General features: G+C 42.7%; 1 protein-coding gene across 4 annotated transcripts in view; it reads right to left on the bottom strand.

Annotated features, from left to right (window-relative positions):
• Positions 1-12816, bottom strand: part of LOC106562976 (disabled homolog 2-interacting protein) — a 207830-nt gene that overhangs the window by 94113 nt on the left and 100901 nt on the right. The window contains exon 1 of one of the 4 annotated variants that reach the window (XM_014128144.3): positions 8318-9249. The exons of the other annotated variants lie outside the window; for them this stretch is intronic. The gene's annotated coding sequence lies outside the window, so the exon portion shown is untranslated. Of the gene's footprint in view, positions 1-8317; positions 9250-12816 lie in introns of those variants that run through there. 4 annotated transcript variants of the gene reach the window in all.

The following is a 12816-nucleotide window of genomic DNA, read 5'->3' as shown; positions in this document are numbered from 1 at the left end:
AGTTTGAGAATTATGCAACCCAACCCTTCTGCCTTGACAACTGCATTATCAGATCCCTCCTCCTCCCTCTGCCCCTCCATCACCCTCTCTATCCATCTCTCCATCCTCTCTCTGCAAAGCAGCTTACAGTAGAGCCCTACAGTCAAATAAAACACTTCAAACCCGTAACATCCATTCTAAAAAGGAGCAAGTATGTGTGTGCGTGTGCGTCTGTAGGGCTGATGGTACGTGCTTCATCCACATTCACTCATTCCTATTTTTTATTTTATTTTATTTAACCTTTATTTATCTAGGCAAATCAGTTAAGAACAAATTCGTATTTACAATGATGGCCTACCCTGGTCAAACCCTACTGACTCTTTGTGTTGTGACCTTTGGGTGTCAGAGAGCGAGAGAGAGACCACACATTCCAATTTACTATACTTAAAATCTTTAACATCATCCTCAGCTCTGGCATCTTCCCCAATATTTGGAACCAAGGACTGATCACCGCAATCCACAAAAGTGGAGACAGATTTGACCCCAATAACTACTGTGGGATATGCGTCAACAGCAACCTTGGGAAAATCCCCTGCATTATCATTACAGCGATGTACTGAGCAAATGTAAAATAGTTTTTTATCAAATTGCCGTACGACAGACCACGTATTCACCCTGCACACCCTAATTGACAAACAAACAAAGTAAAATAAAAGCAAAGTCTTCTCATGCTTTGTTGATTTAAAAAAATATTTTAACTCAATTTGGCATGAGGGTTTGCTATTCAAATTGATGTAAAGTGGTGTTGGGGGAAAAACATACAACATTATAAAATCCATGTACACAAAGAAAAAGTGTGTGGTTAAAATTGTCAAAAACACACATTTCTTCCCACAGGGCTGTGGGATGAGACATGGATGCAGCTTAAGCCCCACCCTCTTCAACATATATATCAACAAATTGGCGAGGGCACTAGAACAGTCTGCAGCACCCGGCCCCACCCAAGTAGAATCTGAAGTCAAATGTCTAATGTTTGCTGATGATCTGGTGCTTCTGTCACCAACCAAGGAGGGCCTACAGCATCACCTAGATCTTCTGCCCAGATTCTGTCAGACCTGGGCCTTGATAGTAAATCTCAGTAAAACCAAAAAATGGGGTTCCAAAAAAGGTCCAGTCACCAGGACCACAAATACAAATTCCATCTAGATACCGTTGCCCTAGAGCACACAAAAAATACTATACATACCTCGGCCTAAACATCAGTGCCACAGGTAACTTCCACAAAGCTGTGAACAATCTGAGAGACAAGGCAAGAAGGGCCTTCTATGTCATCAAAACGAACATTAAATTCGACATACCAATTAGGATCTGGCTAAAAATACTGGAATCAGTTATAAAACCCATTGCCCTTGGTTGTGAGGTCTGGGGTCCACTCACCAACCAAGAATTCACAAAATGTGACAAACACCAAATTGACACTCTGCATGCAGAATTCTGCAAAAATATGACGTAAAAATAGGTATGACCAAATTAGAGACACATACTTCCCTCAGATTACACAGATCCACAAAGAATTTGAAAACAAACCCAATTTTGATAAACTCCTATATCTATTTGGTGAAATACCACAGTGTGCCATCACAGCAGCAATATTTGTGACCTGTTGCCGTAAGAAAACAAACACCATTGTAAATACAACCAATATTTATGTGTATTTATTTTCACTTTTGTACTTTTACTATTTGCACATTGTTACAACACTGTATACAGACATAATATGACATTTGAAATGAGCGGCAGGTAGCATAGTGGTTACCGCATTGGGCCAGTAACCAAAAGGTTGCTAGATTGAATCCCCGAGCTGACAAGGTAGAAAACTGTCGTTCTGCCCCTGAACAAAGCAGCACTGTTCCTAGGCTGTCATTGTAAATAAGAATTTGTTCTTAACTGACTTGCCTAGTTAAATAAATGTCACGCCCTGACCAGGTGAACTCTTCTATTTTGGTCAGGGTGTGGCATTTCTATAGTTTATTTTCTATGTTTTTGGTATAGCCTTGCTTTGGGGCGTATTTCTATGTTGGGTTCTGTCGATTCCCAATCAGAGACAGCTGTCACTAGTTGCCTCTGATTGGGGAATCATATTTAAGTTCCTTTTCCCCCCACGATGTTTGTGGGTTGTTGTCTCTTTTTGTTGGAGCAGTAGCGATACGTTTATTCTCTGTTTTGACCGTGTTATTTCAGTCTGTAATAAATAACATGAGTTCGCTCCCAGCTGCGCCTTGGTCCACTTCTTCCTTCCTGCACGACGATCGTTACAATAACATTTTTTTTTGTAATTTTTAGTATTAATTTTTATTGTTGATTTCACTTTTGTTTATTATCTACTTCACTTGCTTTGGCAATGTTAACTTATGCCAATTTATGCCATGCCAATAAAGCCCTTAAATTGAAATGTAATTGAATTGAGAGGTTATTGACGACACAGCTGTGCTCCATCAAGAGCACATGATTTTCTCTCATATCAAGAAAGAGAGACAGCGAGAACATGCAAAATGTGTTATTAAATGAAAGACCCTGTCCTTCACACTACATCCTCCAACTTTGTTATTCAATGACCTTTAAAACTAACTTTGTGTTGAGATGAAGGTAAGAAAGAGAAAGATTTGCACTCTTTATCTGACTAAGGGAGAGCAAAGCCTTAGTAATGATTCATAATTAAACTGCAGCATTTAAAAATCAGATATTTAATCTCCCCAGGCGGTGATTGAACCTCACTTTCATCCGCTCCACATCCACATCTAAATCCTCCGCTATAGCACTTAGCCTGCTAGTCCCAGTTAATACTACAACCAGCCTGTCTGTTGGTGTCTCTCTGTTTGGGTCTGTCTGTCTCTTCATCTTTGTGTGTGTGTGTTTGGTCTGTCTGCCTGTCCACCCCTTCCCCTGGAGGTCCTTGCTCCTATCCCCAGTGCTGTGGACCTTTAACCCCCAGCAGAGTGCCCCCAGCCTGGTTAGAGGAGCCCTCTGACCTCCCTCCTCCCCTCCATCTCTCCCTCCATCTGGCCGAAGTACTGTGGATCTGCTCTGCTTCATCAGCTCTCAGTAAATCAATGGACATGACAGAGATGGGCTTTGACAGCCTAATTACAGAGAGTGGGAAGGATGGAGGGGGTACGGAGGGAGGGAGAGGGGAGAAGAGAGGGAGGGATCAGGGATAGAGTGAGGGAGGGACTACAGAGCATTAACTTGATGTTCTCTCTCTCTCTATTCCTCCATCGTTCTGCTTTTCTCCTGGCCACCCATTGTGTCAGATGACCTTTGGGTAATTATTATATCTGGCTGAGACTTCTATGGGAAGAGATTCCACTGTAAGGAGCATCATTTAGTTGCCTGGGATGGCTGATGCTGCATTAACTCAATATCTCCAACTTAGGAGAAAAGTGTCTCGTCTGAGTGGATTTGCGTAGTATCTGAGTCAGAAACAGTGAGTTGGTTCTGTTTCTGTCTGTCTGATTAACAGAAGCGTTCGGGTTCTAAGGTCCGTATCTAGACGTCAGTGGTTCCGTCAACGGATCCGATCACACACAACCTCCGTTCCGTTCCAGTGATTCCTGACAGGATCCCTCCGTCCTGTTGTCCTCTTATGGCAGGAAGGGCGGTTACCTCTCTCTCTCTCTCTCTCTCTCTCTCTCTCTCTCCTCTCTCTCTCTCCTCTCTCTCTCTCCTCTCTCTCCTCTCTCTCTCTCTCTCTCTCTCTCTCTCTCTCTCTCTCTCTCTCTCTCTTCTCTCTCTCTCTCTCTCTCTCCTCTCTCTCTCTCTCTCTCTCTCTCTCTCCTTCCTCCTCCTCCTCCTCCTCCCCCCCCCCCCCCCCCCCCCATGTGAAATAGATAATAAACCAAAGTGAAATAAACAATAAAAAAATGTACAGTAAACATTACACTCACAAAATAAAGACATTTCAAATGTCATATCATGTGCAAATAGTTAAAGTACAAAAGAGAAAATAAACAAACATAAATATGGGTTGTATTTACAATGGTGTTTGTTCTTCACTGGGTGTGGCAACAGGTCCCAAATCTTGCTGATGTTATTTATTTATTTCACCTTTATTTAACCAGGTACTGTAGGCCAGTTGAGAACAAGTTCTCATTTACAACTGCGACCTGGCCAAGATAAAGCAAAGCGGTGTGACACAAAAAACAACACAGAGTTAAACATGGAATAAACAAACATACAGTCAATAACATAATAGAAAAAAAGTCTATATACCGTGTGTGCATATGAGGTAAGTTAAGGGAGGTAAGGCAATAAATATGCCATAGTGGCGAAATAATTACAATTTAGCAATTAAACACTGGAGTGATAGATGTGCAGAAGATGAATGTCCAAGTAGAGATACTGGGGTGCAAAGGAGAAAAAAAAACAATAACAGTATGGGGATGAGGTAGTTGGATGGGCTATTTACAGATGGGCTATGTACAGGTGCAGTGATCTGTGAGCTGCTCTGACAGCTGGTGCTTAAAGTTAGTGAGGGAGATATGAGTCTCCAGCTTCAGTGATTTTTGCAATTCGTTCCAGTCATTGGCACCAGCGAACTGGAAGGAAAGGCGGCCAATGGAGGAATTGGCTTTGGGGGTGACCAGTGAGATATACCTGCTGGAGCACGTGCTACGGGTGGGTGCTGCTAAGGCGGTGCTTTACCTAGACTTATAGATGACCTGGAGCCAGTGGGTTTGGCGACGAATATGAAGCAAGGGCCAGCCAACGAGAGCATACAGGTCGCAGTGGTTGGTAGTATATGGGGCTTTGGAGACAAAATGGATGGCACTGTGATAGACTGCATCCAATTTGCTGAGTAGAGTGTTGGAGGCTATTTTGTAAATGACATCGCCGAAGTCAAGGATCGGTAGGATAATCAGTTTTACGAGGGTATGTTTGGCAGCATAAGTGAAGGATGCTTTGTTGCGAAATAGGAAGCCGATTGTAGATTTAATTTGGATTGGAGATGCTTAATGTGAGTCTGGAAGGAGAGTTTACAGTCTAACCAGACACCTAGGTATTTGTAGATGTCCACATATTCTAAGTCAGAACCGTCCAGAGTAGTGATGCTGGACGGGCGGGCAGTTGCTGGTAGCGATTGGTTGAAGAGCATGCATTTAGTTTTACTTGCATTTAGGAGCAGTTGGAGGCCACGGAAGGAGAGTTGTATGGCATTGAAGCTCATCTGGAGGTTAGTTAACACAGTGTCCAAAGAAGGGCCAGAAGTATACAGAATGGTATCGTCTGGGTAGAGGTGGATCAGAGAATCGCCAGCAGCAAGAGGGACATCGTTGATGTATACAGAGAAAAGAGTCGGCCCGAGAATTGAACCCTGTGGCACCCCCATAGAGACTGCCAGAGGTCCGGACAACAGGCCCTCCGATTATGGCGCACTGTCTCTCTGTCTCTGTTTCTCTCTATCACGCAACATATTCATTCACATCAAAGTGAATACCTCTTTCACTTCATATTAAAGATGTTTTATCATTAGTACCAACAGCCCTCTTCTGATCCCGTTCTCCTTGTTTCTCCCTCCCGATCTCTTCACATCTACCATTTCAAAATGATAGGCTATTAAGAATGCACATCAAAACGTACACGTCCTTTCATCTCTCTCATCTCCAATCCATTTTCTTTGCTTTCGTCTCTCCTTGACTCGCTCCCTCTAATCTCCATGTTCATGCCGTCTCGCCCTTGCATATTCTGCCACTGTATGTGTAAGGTTGTGAAAATGACTTACGGCTCTTTCTCTCACTCTCCCATTTTCTCACTTGGCTGTCGGTTAGCGAGATCTCACTGTCTCTCTACATTGGTAAACAAGCGCACACATGCACATGCAGTCACACTCATATACATGTACCTACAGTCTTATGAAACGCACGCACACACATGTGCACACATACACACACAAAGTATGCACCTGCCAGCAGTTAAGATGTACAGCATCTCCTTCTAGTTCTGATTAATGTGTGAGCTACTGACATACAGACTTCTGTAGGCTACAGTCAGTGTCCAGTGTAAACATATCTGTAACATATAAACGCAACATGTAAAGAGTTGGTCCCATGTTTCATGAGCTGAAATGAAAGATCCCAGAAAGTTTACATACGCACAGTGTATTTCTCTCAAATTTTGTGAGCATTTTAGCCTTTGTCAAGATAATCCATCCACCTGACAGGTGTGGCATATCAAGAAGCTGATTCGAACACAATGCCATAATGTAGATGTCTCAAGTTTTGAGGGAGCGTGCAATTGTCATGATGACTGCAGGAATGTCCATTAGAGCTGTTGCCAGATAATTCATTTATCTACCATCGTTTTAGAGAATTTGTCAGTATACCCAACCGGCCTCACAACCGCAGACCACGTGTAACCACGCCAGCCCAGGACCTCCACATCCGGCTTTTTCATCTGCAGGATTGTCTGAGGGGAGGGTGGGCGGGTGCTGAGGAGTATTTCTGTCTGTAATAAAGCCCTTTTGTGGGGATGAACTAATTCTGATTATCTGGGCCTGGCTCCCCAGTGGGTGGGCCTATGCCCTCCCAGGCCCACCCATGGCTGCGACCCTGCTCAGTAGTGAAATCCATTATTTGTTTACTTCAATTGACTTATTTCCTTATATGAACTATGACTTTTTGAAATTGTTGCATTTATGTTTTTGTCCAGTATGTTTGGAGATGAACAACACCGCATCAAACTATGCTGCCGCTTAATCTGAATGGCAGCCAATCCCGATGATGTAGTCGTAAGGGCATGACAGACACAGCAGGCAACAAACAAACAGCACTACCAGCCGAGCTCTCCTCTCCTCACCCCTCTGCTCTCCTTTCCTTTCCTTTCCGCTCCCCTCCTATCCTGTCCTCTCACGTTCAATTCAGAATTTCAGATATCTCTAAGCTAACGTTTACCCAGACAGTCTCTACACCAAAGAATGATTGTTCGTTGTTGCCTTTAGGATCCATTGTTTGATGGTTATTCTTTGTCTTTGTTGTCTCTTTTTTTATTACACTGAGGGATAATTGATGTTAGCGTTCTGCTGTGCGTCTCTGGTAATTATTTATCTTTGATGAAAAAAACAAATCAATCACAACTTTGTGTGTCCTTACAATGAACGCCTTATATTAACAGTGCATTGGTACAATATCAACAACAACACTATTATGCAAACAATTTATTTGGAATAGGACACAAAAAGAATCAAACTAAGTAGAATAGAGAATTGAACAAAATGAAAGTACAACAAATATACTGAATCAACATAAAACATGATTCTTCTGAGTAAGAATACTTCCTATAGATTTATGTACATCACCATCTCTGAATTATACCAACCAATAACTCTAATATGGTATTTCTGAGAGATTAAAAAGACCTTGCTCTCTCTGAACAACAGACAAAAAGACTGGGTTTATTGCTCAATTAGTAACAGACAGACTGGGGACGGAGAGAGAGAGGGAACAGACAGATCGGCGGTTAGCTCAACCAGCAACGGTAGCATTTCCCGTCATCTCCTCCTCTCCTCTCCTGAACGAAAGAGACAGTGTCTCTGTAAATGAAATTAGCGGTCACTCTCCTCCCCAGCGGTATATGTACCGCTCTCTCTCTGTTCCCTTGCTAAGGGTCAAAGGGGCATCATGACAACGATAATGACTTCCAGAACGGCAACCGGTGGCCAGTCATCTGATTTCTGTTAGCGGGGCTCTCACACCACACACACACACACACACACACACACACACACACACACACACACACCATTTCTGTGGTATAGCACCACTGACACTGGTTCTCATTCAAACCCCAAGAGCTCAGGTCCTTATCAGACAGTGGGAAGGTGTTAGTTCGTGCGACTCATATACAGTGCAGTAGATTAGTATGTTATTCCATATCTATAAGTATGTGATTCCATAACAAGAGCTGACTGCCGATCATGTTGAATGCAATTGTGCACTACACTGTTTTTACAGTGACACCTAGTCCTATAACAGAGATGGGATATTTTAATTTCCTCAATTCCTCATTTAATTATGTTCCTAGATGTTTTATTTGTCAAATAATGTAATATCTTGTCATGCCAATAAAGCTCATTGAAATGAATTAATTTGAGAGAGAGGACAGCGCACCGCAAAATAACAGGACGGACGCTGGAATAAACCCCGGCATCTCAATAAAACCCCTTCTCCTTTACTGTCCCTAGTTTGTTTCCATACACACTCATACAATCACACCATTGAAAACCTGAACGCACACAACGCAGTGTGAGTGACATGTGATAAGCAGCAGAACACAGGGCACTCACCAGGCATGGTCAGAATTCCCCGGAACAATCAAACAACGCTGGCAGATAGACGGAGAGAGAGAGGAAGAGCCGGAGCTTGTGCCGGAGCAAATTAAAAGAGGGAGGACCGGAGGAGTGTAGAGCAGAGCTTTCTCAAAGCACAATTTTCCCTTCCCACTACAGAGTACTTGCTCCTTCTCTCTGTTTTCCTTGTGGCTCTCTTCCTCCTTCTCCCTTTCTCTCCCTCTCTTACTTGCTGCTGCTACTTTGAGGTGAGGGGCGGAGAATCAGTGCTACAATGCTCTCACTCGCTCTCCCTTCTCTCTCTCTCTGGTTTTCCTTTTTTTCTGTCCCTTCTCTCTCTCTATTGGTACAGAGGCTGTCCTATTTCCTGTGCCCTCTCTGAAGTGGGACACAGCCTCTCCTCTCTCAATCTCTGCATGTTTGTGACTTCGTGTAAGCGTGCCCGTACACAATTCTCAGAGCAGGGGATCTTGCAGCCTTTTCTCTCTCTCTTGCTCCCTTGCTCTCCCTCCCCGCGTGATTGACTGTAACACCCCCCTTCTCCTTCTCTCCGCATGCAGTGGGAGGGGTGTGTATGACTGTGTGTATGTGGTGCAGCCTGGATCTGCCCCACTGTGCCTCCATTGTGTGTGTGTGTGTGTGTGTGTGTGTGTGTGTGTGTGTGTGTGTGTGTGTGTGTGTGTGTGTGTGTGTGTGTGTGTACTCTTTGTCTGGTAAGCTCCATCTGAGGAAAGACACCTCCCAGGAAGCCACTGCTGCCACTCCCAATAGGCCTTTGGCCAGGACTATGACTGGAGATACAGTGCCATGCAAAAGTATTCATCCCCTTCGTGTTTTTCCTATTTTGTTGCATTACAACCTGTAATGTAAATTGAGTTTTATTTGGATTTCATGAAATGGACATACACAAGATATTCCAGGTTGGTGAAGTAAAATGAAAAAATAACTTGTTTCAAAAAATTCAAAAAAATAAAAAACTGAAAAGTGCTGTGTGCATACAGTATGTATTTACCCCCTTTGCTATGAAGCCCCTAAATCAGATCTGGTGCAACCAATTACCTTCAGAAGTCACATAATTAGTTAAATAAAGTCCACCTGTGTGCAATCTAAGTGTCACATGATCTCAGTATATATACACCAGTCTGAAAGGCCCCAGAGTATGCAACACCACTAAGCAAGGGGCACCATGAAGACCAAGGAGCTCTCCAAACAGGTCAGGGACAAAGTTATGGAGTACAGATCAGGGTTGGGTTATAAAGAAATATCAGAAACTTTGAACATCCCACGGAGCACCATTAAATCCATTATAAAAAAATAGAAAGAATATGGCACCACAACAAACCTGCCAAGAGATGGCCGCCCACTAAAACTCACGGACCAGGCAAGGAGGGCATTAATCAGAGAGGCAACAAAGAGACCAAAGATAACCCTGAAGGATCTGCAAATCTCCACAGCGGAGATTGGAGTATCTGTCCATAGGACCACTTTGAGCCGTACACTCCACAGAGCTGGGCTTTACAAAAAAATGGCCAGAAAAAAGCCATTGTTTAAAGAAAGAAATATGCAAACATGTTTGGCGTTCGCCAAAAGGCATGTGGGAGACTCGACCAAACATATGGAAGAAGGTACTCTGGTCAGATGAGACTAAAATTGAGCTTTTTGGCAATAAAGGAAAATGCTATGTCTGGCACAAACCCAACACCTCTCATCACCCGAGAACATCTGCAGGTACTGAGAAACTGGTCAGAATTGAAGGAATGATGGATGGCACTAAATAAAGGGAAATTCTTGAGGGAAACCTGTTTCAGTCTTCCAGAGATTTGAGACTGGGACTGAGGTTCACCTTCCAGCAGGACAATGACCCTAAGCATACTGCTAAAGCAATACACGAGTGGTTTAAGGGGAAACATTTAAATGTCTTGGAATGGCCTAGTCAAAGCCCAGACCTCAATCCAATTGAGAATCTGTGGTATGACTTAAAGATTGCTGTACACCAGCGAAACCCATCCAACTTGAAGGAGCTGGAGCAGTTTTGCCTTGAAGAATGGGCAAAAATCCCAGTGGCTAGATGTGCCAAGTTTATAGAGACGTACCCCCAAGAGACTTGCAGCTGCAATTGCTACAAAAGGTGGCTCTACAAAGTATTGACTTTTGGGGGGGTGAATAGTTATGCACGCTCAAGTTCAGTTTATTTGTCTTTTTTCTTGTTTGTTTCATAAAAACTATTTAGCATCTTCAAAGTGGTAGGCATTTTGTGTAAATAAAATGATACAAACCCCCAAAAAGCTATTTTAATTTCAGGTTGTACGGCAATAAAATAGGAAAAATGCCACGGGGGGTGAATACTTTCGCAAGCCACTGTAGCTGTAGGATGGGTGGAGGCCGAGAGTAAGGGCCAGTGTTGGAAATAGGGCTGGGGCTAACACTGGGGATAAGCTTATACAGTAGCCTACAAAAGGTGAAACCCATTGCTAAATACCTTCAATTAAACCCAAAATACTTTCACAATATATCCTCCATCAAATCACTTGTAAAATTCCACAGATGCTTTCTGCTTTCACCCATCTTACTGCTGCGAAATGTTCACTATACCTGCTGCCTCCCAGATGAAAGAGCAGCGTTGTCTGTAGTCTAAAAGCTATGAATGCCTTTGGCTGCTGTGCTGCAGCGGTGTAAAGCCAGACAGACAGCCAGACAGTGCACTGCTTTCTTAAAATGAGTGCAGCTGCTATTCACACCCAACAAAGCCATAAAACACTCTCCTCTTTATCTCCACTGTATCTCAGCCTTCTCTTCTCTCTCTCTCTCCCATAGTGATCTATCATAAACTCATCTAGTCTCTACAGTCTATTTACAGAGCAGTCGGTCTGTGTCAGGCAGGAGTCAGGCTCAAGGCTCTGGCTCCATAGGATTAAAAAAGGCCACATCCAAATGGATAGCCCCTTGGATGAGTGAGGAAACAAATCAATTAAAGAGAAATTGCAGAAGGTTAGAGCAGAAGAAGAGAAAGTCAAAGTTGCAGGTCTATTATGATATCCTGAGACAGCAATTTGATATATACAACAAGGCAATTCAAAATTCCGGACGGACACATTTTTCTAACTTGATCAGTAATATTCTGAATAATTCAAGAGTGCTCTTTTCGACCATTGATGGCCTGATAAATCTTACCCCGGCATATTTCTGAGATAATATTTATTATTATAATTTTTTTTATTTCACCTTTATTTAACCAGGTAGTCCAGTTGACAATAGGTTCTCATTTACAACTGCGACCTGGCCAAGATAAAGCAAAGCAGCGCGACAAAGATAACAAACATTAGGCTGGGTATTAGTCAAGCAAACTATTGTTAATCTCTCTCTGTTCACAGGCACTTTTCCCACTGCACTAAAAACTGCTATGGTGAAACCCCTTCTGAAAAAAAAGTTATTTAGATTCTTCAGCTCTTAGCAATTTTTGGCCAATTTCCAACCTTCCATTCTTAAATAAAATTCTGGAGAAATTGGTTACGCACGTTAAGGATAGGGGGAGCTACAGCGAATTTTGAAAAAAATACGTGCCCATTTTAAACGGCCTCCTACTCAAACTCAGAAGCTAGGATATGCATATAATTAGTAGATTTGGATAGAAAACACTCTAAAGTTTCTAAAACTGTTTGAATGGTGTCTGTGAGTATAACAGAACTCATATGGCAGTCAAAACCCCGAGACAGATCCTAACAGGAAGTGGAAATCTGATTTGTGGGATCACCTTCAACACTTTGCCTATGAAACACACCGTGAGTTAGGATTCATTGAGCACTTCCTAAGGCTTCCACTAGATGTCAACAGTCTTTACAAAGTGGTTTGAGTCTTCTATGGTAGAAACTGACCGAAAGAGAGGCTTGGAAAGTTGGTCATAGGGGGAGGGCCATTACTACTATGACGCGGGCGCCCATGGGTACCCTCCCCTTCCGAAACGTTTAGTAAGACAATGCAATCGTCCCCCTTGAATATTATTGAAGCTCTGATTGAAAAAGGCCCTAAAGATTTATGTTATACAACGTTTGACATGTTTGAACGAACGTAAATATATATTTTTTGCACATTCGTGACGACAAGTCCCGCACGCTACAGTACATTTTGAGTAGCCTTCGGAACGCGCTAACAAGAAGGAGCTATTGGGACATAAATTATTAACTTTTTCGAACAAAACTTCATTTGTTGTGGACCTGGGATTCCTGGAAGTGCCTTCTGATGAAGATAATCAAAGGTAAGGGAATATTTACAATAGTATATTTGATTTTAGATGGTTCCAAGATGGCGCTAACCTGTATCGCCTAGCCTATATTTCTGTGCATAGCATCCCCTTTTATTGCAAAGTGTGATTTCCCAGTAAAGTTATTTTTAAATCTGGCAATGCGGTTGCATTCACGAGATGTTAATCTATAATTCTTTGAATGACAATATTACATTTAAAAAATGTTTTCGAATAGTAATTCAGTAAATTGTAGTGC

Source organism: Salmo salar, chromosome 11 (genome assembly GCF_965601325.2).
Source record: "Salmo salar chromosome 11, fSalSal1, whole genome shotgun sequence".
In the NCBI taxonomy this organism is placed as follows: Eukaryota; Metazoa; Chordata; class Actinopteri; order Salmoniformes; family Salmonidae; genus Salmo; species Salmo salar.
This window is presented reverse-complemented; position numbering and strand designations above follow the sequence as displayed.